Here is an 18,133-nt window from a genome sequence, read left to right as displayed (position 1 = left end):
GAACATCTCATTTGTAAGTAAATTGATAGTAAATCACACCTAATGTGTAGATTAAAGAATTTGGAGGGGGGGAAATGACAGGAAGAATATGGGAGAAAAAAGTTGGATTAGCATGAGTTTTGCTCGCCTAACTTGATAAATTATTTGTGCCTTTGTTTTGGAGACAAAACTTAAGTAGTTTGCAGTTACTTTGTTCCCAATTATTACTTCCTCCTATCTTGGTGGACCGACAATTTGCCTTCAGGTTAATAGCTTTTGCTGTTGTTTTTCATCTTCAAGCTTGCTTGTACTTCCAACAGTTAACATTTAGCTCTATGAATTCTGAATGGCTCCCAATCTATAGATTTAAGGTGAGAAGTTTTAAAAGGGATGTGAGAGGAAAGTTTCATGGTTGAAATGAAAACATAGTAAAAAGCTTTTATAATTCATGCAATAAAGGGTGGCTAAAGTGAGCATAGGTCCCTTGGAAGATGAAAAAGGGGGGAATTAATACTGGGTAATTAAAAATGGCAGTAACTTTGAACAACTGTTTTGTGTCAATCTTAATGTGGAGGACACATCTAACATGCCAATGAGACATTATGGATGCAGTGAGGTGGGGACCTTGATACAATTGCTTTCACTAACAAGCTGGCGCTGAGCAAACTGGTAGGGCTATATGTGCGTCCCTGAGTACTGATGGAAATGGCATAAGTTGTAGAGGATATTTGACCAAAATTTTCTGGACTATGGGTGAGTTCTGGCCAATTAGAAAACAGTCATTGTTGTGGCATTAAAGGAGGTAGGCAAAAGGCAGATAACTATAGGCCAGTTGGCTTAATACCCAGTTGGGAAAATGCTTGAAACGATCATTTAAAAAAAATAGCAAGACACCTGGTCAGAAGTGGTTCTATCAGGATGGATCAATGTGGATTCAGGAAGGACGGGTCCAGTTTAACAAATGGATCTTGTGTTTTATAACAAGCACAGTAGTAAGAGAAGAACAGCTGGATGTTCATTCAGTGGCATGTACATGTGCTCACTGATTTGAATATCTAATCAGCCAATCATGTGGCAGCAACTATGCATAATAGCGTATAGATGTGGTGAAACTTCAGTTGTTCAGACCAAACTTTAGAATGGGGAATTAGTCACTTATGTGAAATGATTGGTGGCAGATGAAGTGGTTTGAGTAACTGAAACTGCTGATCTGGGATTTTCCACACACAAGTCTTCAAATAACAGACAATAGTACAAAAACAAAAAACACCCAGTGAGTGGCATTTCTGTGGGTGATAATGCTTGTGAATGAGAGCAGTCGGGGGGAACAACCAGACTGATTTAAGCTGACAGGAAGCTGCATGGTGAAGAAGAGCCTCTCGTGCAGAACACACGTCAAACCTTGGTGTGGATGGGCTGAAGCAGCAAAGAACATGAGCCCACACAGTGGCCACTTCATTAGATACAAGAGATGCATAATAACATGGCCACTGAATGTATACTTGGGTTTTCAGATTTTGATAAGGTGCTGCTTAAAAGACTTGTCCGTAAGATAAGGATGCATGGAGTGGGATAATAGAATGCTGAAAGATTAGCTAACCAATTGAAAGCAGAGTGAGATAAATGGGCATTTCTCTGATTGGCAATCAGTAGTGAGCAGAGTGCAATCAGTTGTTTGTCCATGCTGGGCCCACAGCTGTTCATGATACACATTAATGAAGAGACTGTTGTGCATCTAAGTTTGCTGATAACACTCAGTTGAATGGAAAATTATGTGGAGAGGCTGCAGATAGTAGGCAAGGGGCTGGTAGGTGGAGAAAGATATTGGTAAATATAAGGTCATCCACTTTAGAAGGAAAATAGAAAAGGACATTAAGTGGTGAAAGATTGCAGCATGCTGTTGTGCAGAGTGACTTGGGAGTTCTTGTGCATGAATTGCAAAAGGTTGGTTTGCAGGAGCAAGTTATCAAAAAGGCAAATGGCATGTTCGATAATAGAAGGATTGAATTTAAGATTAGGGAGGTTATATTGCAACTATACAAATGTTAGGCCACTGCTCAAGTATTGCATGCAGTCTAGTCTCCTTGTAATGGGGGGGGGGGGGAGAAGACTAATGGTTGTGGAAGCAGTATGGAGGAGGTTCACCAGGTTAATTCCAGAGATGAGGGAGAGCCTATGTGGAGAGAGTCATCTGGGACTATACTCACTGGAATTCAGAGAATGCATGGGATATACAAGAAGAGGCAAGAAAGTTGTTTCAACTTGTGGCTGAGGCTAGAAGCAGATGACTTCGCCTCAAGATCAAAAGGAGTAGATTTAGGGTGGAGATGAGGTGGAATTGCTTTTGCCAGAGTGTAGTGAATGTGGAATTCTGTCCAGGGAAGCAGTGCAGGCTACCTCATTTAATCTATTTAAGACGGATAGATTGTTGCACAGTAGGGGAATTGAAGGTCACGAGCAAAGGAAGGTAGGTGAAGCTGAGTCCATGCTCAGATCAGCCATGATCGTATTAAATGGTTGAGCAGGCTCGAGGGACCAGATTGTCTACTCATGCTTCTATTTTTTTTTTGTCTGTCATATGCAGTCAGAAGTGGTAGTGGAGTCTGATTCAATCACTATTTCAGAGCCATTTAGATGAGGCTGAGTCGTGAACAAACAGATTGGGCAAAAATATGGGCGGGTTTGAAAGATGATTTCTCTTTGAATCTAATGTTTTATTTCCTTTATTAGCCATGGTTGAGCCACCTTTTATGACACATCTGTGCATAAGTTTCACTACAACGTGAGATTTTGTAAGACACTTGTTTCTATATTTCTTTGTTCAGTTCCTCTTCAAGACTCTGGTTTATGTGTCACATGTACATTGACACATAGTGAAATGTGCTGCTTGTGTTAACAACCAACACATTTGAGTGTGCTGGGGCAGCCACATGTACACATTCCAGTGTCAACGTAACGTACCCACAATACTTATTGCTTGAAGTGTTCGCAACAAGCCACAGTAGCAACTACCAGCCCATTCCTCCCTCCACTGACATACAGGGTCTCTTAACCCCAGTATAGGCCTCCAGCAGACAGGGACTTGGGCCTGCAGATATTGTGCTGCAGCCTTCCCAGTGGCTTGGCTCTGGCCAATGGGCCTCAACTTCTGCACTGCTGATTCGTCCTCGGGCATCAATCCCAAGACACGCCGAACACTCGGCCTCAAACTCTGGTCTCATTGATTTGAAAACCTAGAGGGTCATTGAAACTTGTTATTCTTGCGTGCATAGAACTCCGATTCTAAAACCCACTGACAACTCATTGGCTGCGCTGGGGGGAGTTTTCTCCACTCTTGTCAGTCCAACATCTGACCATGGATGTCCTACAACACCACCAGTCTTCAAACACAGACTGGAGACTTAGATTCCAATCTGATCTCCAAGTCCCCCACATCCCTCTTCCTACAACCCTAACCTGACTCCAACCTCTCCTCTATCCCCAAAGAAAACAATGAAAAACAATTTTTAAAAAAGTACTCAACTAAATCTGAGTTGCAACTTGAGGTCTCAGCTTGGTGCTATTTTGTTAAGTACCAATAAGGCTACTCAGACTTGATGCAGGGAGTTCAGCACAAGTGTTTGTGCCAAGAGCCCCTCCAGACTGGATCTTATAAGATCTCTATAGCCAACTATGATTGTATTTGGGCAGTCCCTTGGAAATGAGGTTGACTTGCTACCAGTCTTAGTTCTGTGGGCTTGGTGAATTAGCTGATGCTTGGGTGGGGCCCACAAAATATGGCACAGTTGGGGTAGGATGAGTGGATGATTAGCTTGTGGGGGTGGTTTGAGCCCTGTGATGTTTGCGCTCTGCAGTGTCTACCCAAATGCTGCTGTTCGTGTGCTTGACTTCCAAGAGGCTGGTGAGGGATTTGCACTTCAAAGATACTTTGAGGATGTCTCTAATCTTTCCTATATAGCTGGAAATCTTTTCCCTTGACAAAATTTGGAGAAGAATGTGTGATCTAGGAATCTGGTGTTAGGTGTGCAATTGATGTGGCCTGCACAAAGGTGACTAAAGGTCAGTGAATCTGCAAACACTCTTTGAACCCCTTCCTACCTAGGTGCAGATTTGCAGGTGCACCCTGTACATTCACTGGGTTACAGGTCTATAGATCTGAGGAAAGGGGACACTGGGGAGTCACCTATGATATAACTGGGCCACATCTTGGGATCCATTCCTAAAGTAATGCTGGAGGACAGCATAGAAGGCTCTTCATAGGAGATCATATGGGTTGAGTTTGGGAACAAAAATGGGTGGGTGGAATGTTAGCAAGTCTTCAGGGTACAGGACAGGCCTAACACAGATTTTAAAGATCAGATATTCATAAAAGGTGTAAGAGTAAAAGGGTTACATTACCAATGGATTTCAACTTTCCAAGCACTAATTTGGATCCCTTAGTGTGAAAGGTGTAGAGAAGTTGGAATGTTTAAAGTGCATACAGGTGAGCCTTTTGAGTGGAATACATCATACAAATCAGTAATAATACTCTGGATTCTAATTATAATGTAAGAGTATGGTTTGGGAATTAAGGCTCTGATTTGGGGGAAGGTTGTGGGTTTGAGACATTTGTAAGCTGGGTCCAAAATATCGGCCTTAGAAGAGTAGGATGTGTGTTTATCTGACTGGAAACATGGTGCATTCCACAGACGAGAGAAAATCTACAGATGCTGGAAATCTGAGCAACACACAAAATGCTGGAGGAACTCAGCAGACCAGGCAGCATCTAGGAAAAGAGTACAGCAGTCCTGCCGAAGGGTTTCAGCCCAAAATGTTGACTGTGTTCTTTTCCTAGATGCTGCCTGGCCTGTTGAGTTCCTCCAGCATTTTGTATGGGTACCACAGATACTGGTACTGGAATTTGTGTTCCTTTTGTATATGATCTGATTAATAAATTTGCAAAGGACATGAGAATTGATGAAGCCATAGGAAAAAAAATATCCAGTTAGTTGGTGCCAAGCTGTATGGATCCTAATGCCCTTCCCTTGGACAACATCGTTGCCGTGGAGAGGAGAGACTTGCAGCATGGGCAACTGCTGGTCTTCCATACAACCTTGTCCAGGCCTGGAAACCTTCCATGAGACTAACGGATGCCTATAATATGTGTGAAATTAGTTGTTTTGTGGCAGCAATGCATTGCAATACATAGTAATGAATTCTATAAATTACAATAAGTAATTAAGGAGTGCAAAAAGAGGGAAAGTAAATGCTTTTCTTTCAATATTTTTATTAAATTTCATATACACGAATACAGAATTCATAAGGATACTTATAATTCAAAATAAGTTAGCACAAAATGCACTATATATATAAATCATACTGATACAATTACAGTATCCCATATTCATGATCAATCAAATAAAACAAATTGAATTATGAAATTATGGTTAATTATATTATAAAAAAATCTACACCCACTACCAAGACAAAGCTGATTGATTGAAAAAAAAAACAAAAGAAAAAAAAGTACTTTACCATCTAGTGTTTTATAATAGCCCAGGTCTATATTTTAATAACAATAACAATCCAAAGATTTTCAAAGTAGTTCAGAAAGGGTCCCCATAACGTTTGAAAATCTTGATTAGAATCAGAAATCGAACAATGAATCTTCTCTAAATTTATACATGACATAACATTGCATAACCATTCAGTATGTGTTTGGGGGGGGGGGGTAACCTCCTTCTATTTAAGTAAGATCGCCCTCCTAGCCATAAGAGAAATAAAAGCCAATACCTGCAAATGAGAAGGCTTCAAAATTATAGCTCTTTCCTCAACAATACCAAATAAGGCATTGGGCTTAAAATTAACTTTTAAAAAGTACAGAAAAAGTTTGGAATACATTTTTCCAATATTTTTCAAGGCAAACATGACCAAAACATATGAATTAATGAAGCTTCTCCATTAGTACATCTGTCACAATAAGGAGATATATCTGCAAAAAAATGAAAGAGCTTGTCTTTAGACATATGAGCCCTATGTACCACTTTAAATTGTAGGAGGGAATGATGAGCACATAATGAAGAATTAACTATTTTGAAAATAGCCCTCCAGGTCTCATCAGATAATGAAGTCTAAATCCTTTTCCCAATCTTTTTCAATTTTGTCTAAAAGAGCCATTCTCAGTCCCAACAACAGACCATAAATGTAAGATATTGAGTCATTATCAAAAGGTTTCAAATTAACAATTATATCTATTATGTTCTTATCTGGGTTGGTAGGAAATATATGTAGTTTAGATCTTAAAAAATCTCTAATCTGTAGATATCGAAAAAAGTGGGTATTTGGTAAGTTATATTTCACTGAGGGCTGCTCAAGAGAAGAAAGATGCCCTCCAACAAACAGATCCTGAAATCATTTAATGCCTAATATATCCCATTCTCTAAAAAAACAGATCGGTCATAGATGGTTTAAAGAAAAAGTTTGAAAAAATAGGACTAGAAAGAGAAAATCTCAATAAACCAAAATGTTTTCTAAACTGTAGCCAGATCCTCAAAGTGTGTTTAACCACCAAACTCAGTTAATTTATTTAAAGATAAAGGAAGAGAGGATCCAAGAAGAGAAATAATAGAAAAATTCGTAACAGAGTTGGCTTCCAGAAAGACCCATATTGGACAATCGTCACGATTAATATAATATAACCAGAATGTAAGATTTTGTATGTGAATTGCCTAATAATATAACCTAAAATTGGGTAGAGCAAGGCCTCCATTCTTTTTAATTTTTTGAAGGTGGGCTTTATTTAATCGGGGTTTTCTGTTCTTCCATATGTAGGACGAAAGAATAGAATCTAAAGAATAAAAAAAAGACTTAGGAATAAAAACAGGTATGGCTTGAAAAAGGTATATAAATTTAGGTAAAATATTTATTTTAATGGAATTAATTTGACCAATCAATGATAAAGAGAGAGGCAACCAATTAGAAAATGTCTTTTTCACATAATTCAAGGTTAGAAAATTTTCTTTGAATAGATCTTTATAATTCTTAGTGATTGTTACACCCAAATATGTAAATTATTTTCTTAGAACTTTAAAAGGAAGGTTAATATCAGTTGGTATTAAATTATTTAAAGGAAGCTATTCACTCTTATGTAAATTCAATTTATATCCTGAAAATTGACTAAAATTAGTCAGTAAAAGAAACATAGAGGGTAAAGAAGTTGTAACATTAGATATGAAAAGCAATAGGTCATCAGCATAAAGCGAAACTTTATGAATAGTACCTTTCCTTAAGATACTGGTGATATCTTTAGACTCTTGAAAGGCAATTGCTAAAGGTTCTAATACCAAATCAAAAAGCAAAGGGCTCAACGGACACCCTTGGTCTGGTTCCACGTTGGAGTTTAATTGGCTTAGAATTCTGAAAGTTAGTAAGGACCTGAGCGGAGGGAGATAAGTAAAGTAACTTAATCCAAAGAATAAAATTGGCCCAAAATTAAATTATTCTAAGGTAATTCCATTCAACTCGGTCAAAAGCCTTCTCCGCATCCAGAGAAATCACACATTCCAATATTTCCTTGGATGGAGAATGCATAACATTTAACAATCACTGTATATTAAAATGGGAATATTGATTTTTAGTAAATTCTGTCTGATCATCAGATATTATGGAAGGTATAATATTCTCGAGTCTACGGGCCAAAACTTTAGATAGGATCTTAGCATCAACATTGAGTAAAGAGATTGGTCTATATGAAGAGCATTCAGTGGTATTCTTATTCTTTTTAAGAATAAGTGAAAAGGAAGCTTCATAAAAAGACTGTGGCAACCTACCCACCTTGAAGGAATCAGTAAGGGTAGAACATAAATAAGGTACAAGCAAAGAAGAAAAAGCCTTATAAAATTCTCCAGAGAATCCGTCAGGTCCTGGAGATTTCCCAGAATGCAATGAACGTATAGCCTCAGTGATTTCCTCCTGAGAAATAGATTGATCCAACTGCTTTCAATTATCAACCAAAAGTCCAGGAATATTTAATTGGTCTAAAAGAGTGTTCATTGCAGTATTATCTTTAACAAAATCAGAACTGTACAGTTTATAATAAAATTCTCTAAAAGTGTCATTTATTTCAAAATTGGTTTTGCGAATTTCTTTAATTTGCCATTTAGCTATAAACTTCTTCAATTGATGAGCCAATAGTTTACCAGTTTTTTCTCCATGTATGTAGAATTGGCTTCTATCTTTTAAAAGTTGGCTTTCAAATGGATACCTTATAAGAAGATCATATTTAGTTTTAATTTCAATATGTCTTTTGTTTAGTTCAGGGTCTGGTGCCAAAGCGCATTTCTGGTCTAATTGTTTTAATTGATTAACTAAGTAAGTTCTCTTTTTATTAGCTTTTTTCTTAAGATATGCAGTATAGGAGATAATTTGTTCTCTAATATATGCCTTAAAAGCATCCCAAATGATAAGACTAGAAGTCTCTTCCAACGCATTTTCTTCAAAAAAAAATAGTAATTTGATTCTCCAGAAATTTTAGAAAGTCCTTATCAGATAACAAAGTTAAATTAAAACACCAGGATCTGTTCATATGAGTGAAACCAGGAAGATTTAAAGATAACAATACAGGAGAATCGTCAGATACAGCTATTTCTTTATATTCAATGGATTGAACTAATAGAATCATTTGACTATCAATAAAAAAATAATCAATCCTGTTATAGGAATGATGGACATGAGAGAAGAATGAATATTCCCTTTCTGCCGGGTTAATAAAAAACACCAGACATCAACAATATCACATTTCATGAGAAAGGATTGAATAAATAAAGCTGATTTATTAGGTGTGGCTGATTTAGGAGAAGAATGATCTAATACTGGGTCTAGACAACAATTAAAATCTCCTCCCATCACTAAAGAATAAAGACTCAAATCTGACAGGAATGAAAAGGGACGCTCAAAAAAAATCCTGGGTCATCCACATTGGGGCGTACACATTAGCAAATGCAATAAATTTATTATCTAGTTTCCCTGACACTATGACAAATTGTCCATTAGGGTCAGAGACAACTTTGTGTTGAACAAAAGAAATTGTATTGTCTATAAAAATTGAGACCCCCTCCCCGAGATTTTGCTCTGAATGAAGAATGAAATTGTAAACCCCTCCACCGATTAAAAAGGCGTGCGTTGTCACAACTACGTACTTGCATTTCTTATAGAAAAATAATGGGGGCCCTTTTTAATATAAGCAAAAATCTTATTCCGTTTCACTGGATGATTTAACCCTTTCACATTAAAACTAAGTAAATTAATATTTTGGTCCATTTTAAATACTAATTAACAGAAGAGTTAAAAGATCTGACCATAAAATATTAGAACCAGAGAACGAACCATAAAATAAGGTACTCAAACAGAAAATTTGGATGGTAGCCCAACCCAGCTTCCAGAGAAAAAAGAAAAAAGAAATCCCACCCCCTCCCTCTCCCAAAACCAAAAAGCTGGGCAAAGGACAGTCGGCATGCTGAACCCTAAAGACAACTCTCCCAAAGAAATCCTGCTGGCAAAACTCCAATCATTCAAGGTTATTATGTTCCTACCAAGAGAAAACAGACAAAATAAACTTAGATCAGAAATCCAAAACATAACAGGATTCATTTTAACAATTTCAAAATATATAGAAAAACCTCAAAAAAACAGTAAAGTAATAAAAAAATCAAAGAAAATATCAAAAAGCAAGATATATAAACAGTCAAAACGTAAGTTTATTAAAACCTTATTCTATCCAACATTAAAAAGATGATTGCTCGTGTAAGAGATATAAGGCAATTATCTACTGCTTTCAAAAACTTGCGTGTGTGTTCAACCGATCCCAGCCATTTCTGCATGCTATTTTTCTGAACGATTCTAAGATGTGCGAGGAAGCAAAGGGAGGGCTTAAACCCTTTGTTATAAAGCAGCGACATAACCTCTTTATACTTGGCACATTCAGCCATAACCTCCGGTGTATAATTTTCCACGAATCTGATCATCTTCCCGTTGTAATCGACCATTCCTACTCGACGGGTATGACGGATTAAAAGCTCCTTAGTATGAAATTCATGAAAACATAAAATGACCGACCTAGGTAGCTCCCCTAACATAGAAACATAGAAAATAGGTGCAGGAGTAGGCCATTCCGCCCTTCGAGCCTGCACCGCCATTTATTATGATCATGGCTGATCATCCAACTCAGAACCCCGCCCCAGCCTTCACCCCATACCCCCTGATCCCCGTAGCCACAAGGGCCATATCTAACTCCCTCTTAAATATAGCCAATGAACTGGCCTCAACTGTTTCCTGTGGCAGAGAATTCCACAGATTCACCACTCTCTGTGTGAAGAAGTTGTTCCTAATCTCGGTCCTAAAAGGCTTCCCCTTTATCCTCAAACTGTGACCCCTCGTTCTGGACTTCCCCAACATCGGGAACAATCTTCCTGCATCTAGCCTGTCCAATCCCTTTAGGATTTTATACGTTTCAATCAGATCCCCCCTCAAACTTCTAAATTCCAACGAGTACAAGCCCAGTTCATCCAGTCTTTCTTCATATGAAAGTCCTGCCATCCCAGGAATCAATCTGGTGAACCTTCTTTGTACTCCCTCTATGGCAAGGATGTCTTTCCTCAGATTAGGGGACCAAAACTGCACACAATACTCCAGGTGTGGTCTCACCAAGGCCTTGTACAACTGCAGTAGTACCTCCCTGCTCCTGTACTCGAATCCTCTCGCTATAAATGCCAGCATACCATTCGCATTTTTCACCGCCTGCTGTACCTGCATGCCCACTTTCAATGACTGGTGTATAATGACACCCAGGTCTCGTTGCACCTCCCCTTTTCCTAATCGGCCACCATTCAGATAATAATCTGTTTTCCTATTTTTGCCACCAAAGTGGATAACTTCACATTTATCCACATTAAATTGCATCTGCCATGAATTTGCCCACTCACCCAACCTATCCAAGTCACCCTGCATCCTCTTAGCATCCTCCTCACTGCTAACACTGCCACCCAGCTTCGTGTCATCCGCAAACTTGGAGATGCTGCATTTAATTCCCTCATCCAAGTCATTAATATATATTGTAAACAACTGGGGTCGCAGAACTGAGCCTTGCGGTACCCTACTAGTCACCGCCTGCCATTCTGAAAAGGTCCCGTTTATTCCTACTCTTTGCTTCCTGTCTGCTAACCAATTCTCCATCCACATCAATACCTTACCCCCAATGCCGTGTGCTTTAAGTTTGCACACTAATCTCCTGTGTGGGACCTTGTCGAAAGCCTTTTGAAAATCCAAATATACCACATCCACTGGTTCTCCCCTATCCACTCTACTAGTTACATCCTCAAAAAATTCTATGAGATTCGTCAGACATGATTTTCCTTTCACAAATCCATGCTGACTTTGTCCGATGATTTCACCGCTTTCCAAATGTGCTGTTATCACATCTTTGATAACTGACTCCAGCAGTTTCCCCACCACCGACGTTAGGCTAACCGGTCTATAATTCCCCGGTTTCTCTCTCCCTCCTTTTTTAAAAAGTGAGGTTACATTAGCCACCCTCCAATCCTCAGGAACTAGTCCAGGATCTATCGAAAAATCATCACCAATGCATCCACTATTTCCTGGGCTACCTCCTTAAGCACTCTAGGATGCAGACCATCTGGCCCTGGGGATTTATCTGCCTTCAATCCCTTCAATTTACCTAACACCACTTCCCTACTAACATGTATTTCGCTCAGTTCCTCCATCTCACTGTACCCTCTGTCCCCTACTATTTCTGGAAGATTATTTATGTCCTCCTTAGTGAAGACAGAACCAAAGTAATTATTCAATTGGTCTGCCATGTCCTTGCTCCCCATAATCAATTCACCTGTTTCTGTCTGTAGGGGACCTACATTTGTCTTTACCAGTCTTTTCCTTTTGGCATATCTATAAAAGCTTTTACAGTCAGTTTTCACTACAAACATTGGTTTCGGGGCCAGTGACCGCTGGGCGTGGTCTAACTTAGGCACAGACAACAATAAACCAGGAAATAGCTGCTTCAGAAAGCTTGCAAAGAACTCCATGGGGTGGCTACCTTCAACTGACCCAGAATATGTAGGTTGTTCCTTCTGCTTCTGCTTTCCAGGTTGGTAATCTTCTTTGTTAATTATTCATTAGATAATGATAATTTTTTGCAGAGCTTGCTCATGTCTTCTAAGTCCGCTTCCAGTATCGACAAAGTTTCTTTATTCTCCTTAATTCGCTTATCGTGTTTGATTAGATTTTGTTGCATAGTGTCCAATTTGACGTTAAGATGTTGAAATTCCTCAGGAAGTTCTGTTCTTTGCTTTTTAAGGAAATCTCCAACACGTCCCATTTCCATTCTGATATGTCTATCCACGGCCTCCTCTACCGTAAAGATGAAGCCACACTCAGGTTGGAGGAACAACACCTTATATTCTGTCTGGGTAGCTTCCAACCTGATGGCATGAACATTGACTTCTCAAATTTCTGCTAATGCCCCACCTCCCCCTCGTACTCCATCCGTTATTTATTTATATACACACATTCTTTTTCTCTCTCTCCTTTTTCTCCCTCTTTCCCTCTCACTATACCCCTTGCCCATCCTCTGGGCTTCCCCCTCCCCCTTTTCTTTCTCCCTAGGCCTCCTATCCCATGATCCTCTCATATCCCTTTTGCCTATCACCTGTTCAGCTCTTGGCTCCATCCCTCCCCCTCCTGTCTTCTCCTATCATTTTACATCTCCCCCTCCCCCTACCACTTTCAAATCTCTTACTAGCTCTTCTTTCAGTTAGTCCTGACGAAGGGTCTCGGCCCGAAACGTCGACTGTACCTCTTCCTAGAGATGCTGCCTGGCCTGCTGCGTTCACCAGCAACTTTTATGTGTGTTGCTTGAATTTCCAGCATCTGCAGATTTCCTCGTGGTTGGAGAATCATCTTCTTTTTCTTTTGCAGAGGCTTTAGTCTTTCTCATAAACATAATAGAGCAATATTGAGATTTATAATAAGGTTTCCAAAAACTGGAAGGAAACAAAAATATAGATAAGGTAGGAGCAGGTTCAAAAAGATGTTACCCCATCGGCTGCCAGCAGGGCTGTCAATAAATGCTGAGGAAGTACTCATGGGTTTGTTGTCCATTCAGAAATCTATTCATGCTGTTAGGTTTTGCTTTATAGGATGTAATGGCCTGAAAACCCTGCCAGAACTGATGTGCATCTGATTCAGACTCTAACCTCAATTTGAACTGATTTTTTTTTGCTCTTAAGGTAGCCTTCTTTAGGTTGAACCTGGACAGTTTAGAACAGTTTTGCTCACTGTGGTTTCAAATATTCAGGCTTGGAGATACCAGAAATGGCCGGGAATGAAAATGAAATAACTTCATTACTTCAAGTTAGAAACTACAAAGAATTTGAAGGTACCGACAATCATAGAGAGGGACAGCACAGAAAGAGCCCTTTAGCTCATCTAGTCCATGCCAAAGCCATTTAAACTGTCTAGTCCCATCAACCTGCATGGAGACCATAGCCCTCCATTCCCCTACTATCCATGTACCTATACAAGCTTCTCACAACCCTCTGAGTGAAGAAATCTCCCCTCAAGCTTCTCACCTTCCACCCTTAACCCATGACCTCTAGTTGTAGTCCCATCGAACCTCAGTGGAAAAGCCTGCTTGTATTTACCTTGTCTATACCCTTCATTTTGTATACCTTTGTCAAATCTTCTACGTTCTAAAGAATACAGATCAATAGTTCCATTTAATATCAGAGAAATGTATACAATATACATCATGAAATTCTTTTTCTTCGCAGACATCCAAGAAACCAGAAGAGTGCCCCAAAGAATGAATGATGGTTAAAACATTAGAGCCTCAAAGCACCCCCACTCTCCCCTCCCATGCACAAGAAACAACCCTTCCCCCACCTGCTTCCACAAAAAGGCATCAGCACCCTCCACCCACCACCCACCATCCACCAAGTGTACAATAGCAAGGCCCTCAGTAAGGACCATGACCTGCAGTACAACATAAACCAATTGTTCACCCAGCAATTTGACATGCCACAGGCTCTCTCTCCCTATTAAAGAGGTGTCCACTTTCACAGTGAGAGGGGATACGTAACAAAACAACCTGTTGGTTTACGGTGTTACAAGTCTGTTGTGCCACTTTTTTTTTTCCTGAGTTCCGTGACTTGAGAATTGGCAACAATCTCTTCACTCACTGAAGAGAGAGAGAGAAACTGTCTGACAACTGACCCACTGTTCCTGATGTTCCGTTCTCTCCCGCGACATCAGTTGGCACTGACTTAGAATCAGTCTGTCCACAGGACCATGAAATCTAAGAACCCTGAAGGCGTGCTTATCTTCTACGCTGAGTGTAACTCCGGGTCAGGGTCTTCAACAGAGCCCCATCCACCTGAAAGGGAAAAGGAGAGACATCAAAGGTAGAAATTACTCTGTTTACGTAGATGAATGCGAATGCATCTCAATTCAGCACCATCATGATTCCACCTCCACCTACAGTCCTAACCTATTCAATCTTTCCTTTAACCTCGGTCCTCCAGACTTGGCAAACTCATAAATTTTCTCTGTACTCTTTCAACCTTGTTTACAACTTTCCTGTAGGTAGTTGACTAAAACTACACACAATAATCTAAACAAGAGGAAATCTGCGGATGCTGGAGTTTCAAGCAACACACATAAAAGTTGCTGGTGAACGCAACAGGCACATTGACTTCTCTAACTTCTGCTAATGCCCCACCTCCCCCTCGTACACCATCCGTTATTTATTTATATACACACATTCTTTTTCTCTCTCTCCTTTTCTCCCTCTGTCCCTCTCACTATACCCCTTGCCCATCCTCTGGGTTACCCCCCCTCCCCCTTTTCTTTCTCCCTAGGCCTCCTGTCCATGATCCTTTCATATCCCTTTTGCTAATCACCTGTCCAGCTCTTGGCTCCATCCCTCCCCCTCCTGTCTTCTCCTATCATTTCGGATCTCCCCCTCCCTCTCCCACTTTCAAATCTCTTACTAGTTCTTCTTTCAGTTAGTCCTGACGAAGGGTCTCGGCCCGAAACGTTGACTGTACCTCTTCCTAGAGATGCTGCCTGGCCTGCTGCGTTCACCAGCAACTTTTATGTGGGTTGCACAATAATCTTAATTTGGCTTCACCAACATCTTTTACAACTTCAACATAACATCCTATCTCCTGTACTCAGTATATTGATTCATGAAGATCAATGTGCCAAAAGCTTGCTTTACAACATTATCCCAACAAATTATGGACCTATATTCCCAGATCCCTTTGTTCTACCACACTCCTCAGTACCCTAAAGTTCACTGTGTAAGATCTACACAGGTTGCCTACCAAAGTGCAAAACCTCGCACCTGTCTGCATTTAATTCCATCTGCCATCTTTTAGCTCATTTTTCCAGCTGATGCAGATCCCTCTGCAAGCCATGATAGCCTTCCTCACTGTCCACTACACCCAAATCTTCGGTGTCAAACAACAAAGGACCCAGCACTGATCCCTGTGGCACACCACTAGTCAGAGAGACAACCCTCGACTACAACTGTTTTCTCCCACAAAGCCAACGTCTAATCCAATTTACAACCTCATCCTGAATGCTGAGTGACTGAACCTTCTTGACCAACCTCCCAGGTGGGACTTTGTCAAATGTCTTACTAAAGTCCATGTTATCAACATCTACTCCCTTGCCTTCATCAACCTTCCTGGTAACTTCCTCAGAACTCTATAAGATTGGTTAGACATGACCTACCATGCTATCTTTTCTCTGGCCTATAATTTCCTGGTTTATGTTTACAGCCATTTTGAAACAACAGAACAACATTGGCTATCCTCCAATCCTTTGGTCCCTCCCCTGTCGCTAAAGATAATTTAAATATCTCTGCTAGGGTCCCTGCAATTTCTGAATGCCTCCCGTAGGGTCTGAGGGAATGTCTTGTTAGGCCCTGGGGATTTATCCACCCTGATTTGTATCAGGGTAGCGAACACCACCTCCTCTGTAATCTGTACGGAGTCCATGAGATTGATGTTGTTATGCCTCACTTCTATAGACTCTGTGACTCCTGAGTAAATACAGATGCAAATAATTCATTTAAGATCTTCTCCCTCTGTTTTGGCCACACACATGAATTACCATTCTAAGATTTCAGAGGACCAATTTTGTCCCCTGCAATTCTTTTGCTCTTAACGTATGCTGTATCTGTAGAATCCTTTAGGATTCTTCTTCACTTTGTCTGCTAGAGCAGCTTCATGCCTTCTTTTAGCCTTCCTGATTTCTTTGTGTTCTCTTGCATTTCTTATACTCCATAAGCACCTCATTTGTTCCTACTCACCTATATCTGCCATGCACCTTTTTTCTCTTAACCAAGGCTTCAATATCTCTTGAAAACCAAGATTCCCTACACTTAATATCTTTACCTTTTATTCTGCTAGGCACATACAAGCTTTGTACTAAAAAAATTTGTTTTAGAAGGCCTCTCACTTTGCCAGAAAACAAGCTGTCTCAATCACACTTGCCAGATCATTTCTGATACCACCAAAACTAGCCTTTCTCCAATTTAGAGTCTCAACCTGCAGACCATTTTGAATGTTACAAGGAAAATGAAGATTTGGAAGATACAACAGTTTCTAACTAGCATCGGTCGTGTGTACTATGTGCCTGTTAAACACTAAACCATGCTTAAAGTGTTTTTAAATTGCATCAGTTGCGTAAGCTATGATATTCATTTGGGCTGACCAACACAGAATTAAAAAGCAGCAATTTTTGACACTACTTCACGTGGCAGTCCAATATCTGCACTGATAATGTTCATCAGCAGCATACACTGGATGAATACTTCTGTCAATAACTATTAGGAGCTAATAGTTCTATAGTACTGTTGTAATATTGGTAGTGTTCTTATTTGTTACTCAGTTAAATGGTAGTTGATCTTTTGTTAACTATTTCTATGAAACTTCACCCAATTGGGACAGCTGTTTCATTGGATGAAAATGTACAGGTCCCAATTAACCAGAATCCACTGTACTAAGACAAAAAGGTAAAATCTGTGTGACATGATTAATAAACACTAGTATTGAAACACTTAAGGTTCAGGGAAAAAAGACCAGTAATATCATGAAGGATCCCACCCACCCTGCTCATGGACTGTTTGTCCCACTCCCAGAAGGGAGGAGGCTACATAGCATCTATGCCAAGACCACCAGACTCAAAAACAGTTACTTTCCCCAAGCAGTAAGGCTGATCAACACCTCCACCCAATAACCCATTCCACCGCACACCCCCAACTACCATTACTATATCCTGTCAGTCATCTTATGTACATTCTTTATGGCCATAGAATCAATCTATGTATTTAAGCTATCTTGTGTATTTACATTTGTGCTTTTTATTATTAATTTTTTTGTGCTGCATCAGATTCAGAATAACTATTATTTTGTTCTCCTTTACACTAGTGTACTGGAAATGACATTAAACAATCTTGAATCTTTTTGGTTCCCTGCATGACGGCACTCTCACTAGCTTTTCAACCCATTTTGACCTATGACCAAAAATAACTAAAAGACTTGTGCTCAACACCCTACCAAAATTGCAGGTTGAATTTCAAAAACTTTGGCTTACTTCAGACATGCATCCTGGAAGTGATAGGGTAGGAAAGAAGCTGTATGGCATTCTTGCCTTCATTGGTCAGGGCACAGTCTATAAAGATGGCAAGTCATGAAGCTGTATAAAGCTTTGTTATTTCACATATGAAGTATTGTGTGTGGCTCCAGTCAATGCATTACAGGAAGGATGTGAAGGCTTTGGAGAGGTGCAGAACAGGTTCACCAAGATGTGGACTGCATGGACAATGTTAACTATAAGGACAGGTTGGACAAAAGCAAACTGCCGGTAGGTCAGGCAGCATCTGTGGAGGCAGAAGGATAGCTGGCATTTGGGCTGAGACCCTGCATCAGGACACAAGGCAGCATGTGGAACATGTTGTCAGGGGCAGGGATGGAAGCAGATATGATAGTGATATTTAAGAAGCATGCAGACCACATGTGTGAATAGGTAAGGAATGGAAGGATTGTAGACCACGTGCAGGAAGATGGGATTGGTTTAGTTCAGCGTCATGGTCGAC

Source organism: Mobula birostris, chromosome 22 (assembly GCF_030028105.1).
Source record: "Mobula birostris isolate sMobBir1 chromosome 22, sMobBir1.hap1, whole genome shotgun sequence".
Classification (NCBI taxonomy): Eukaryota; Metazoa; Chordata; class Chondrichthyes; order Myliobatiformes; family Myliobatidae; genus Mobula; species Mobula birostris.
The sequence above is the reverse complement of the archived record's forward strand: the minus strand, read 5'-3'. Positions refer to the sequence as shown.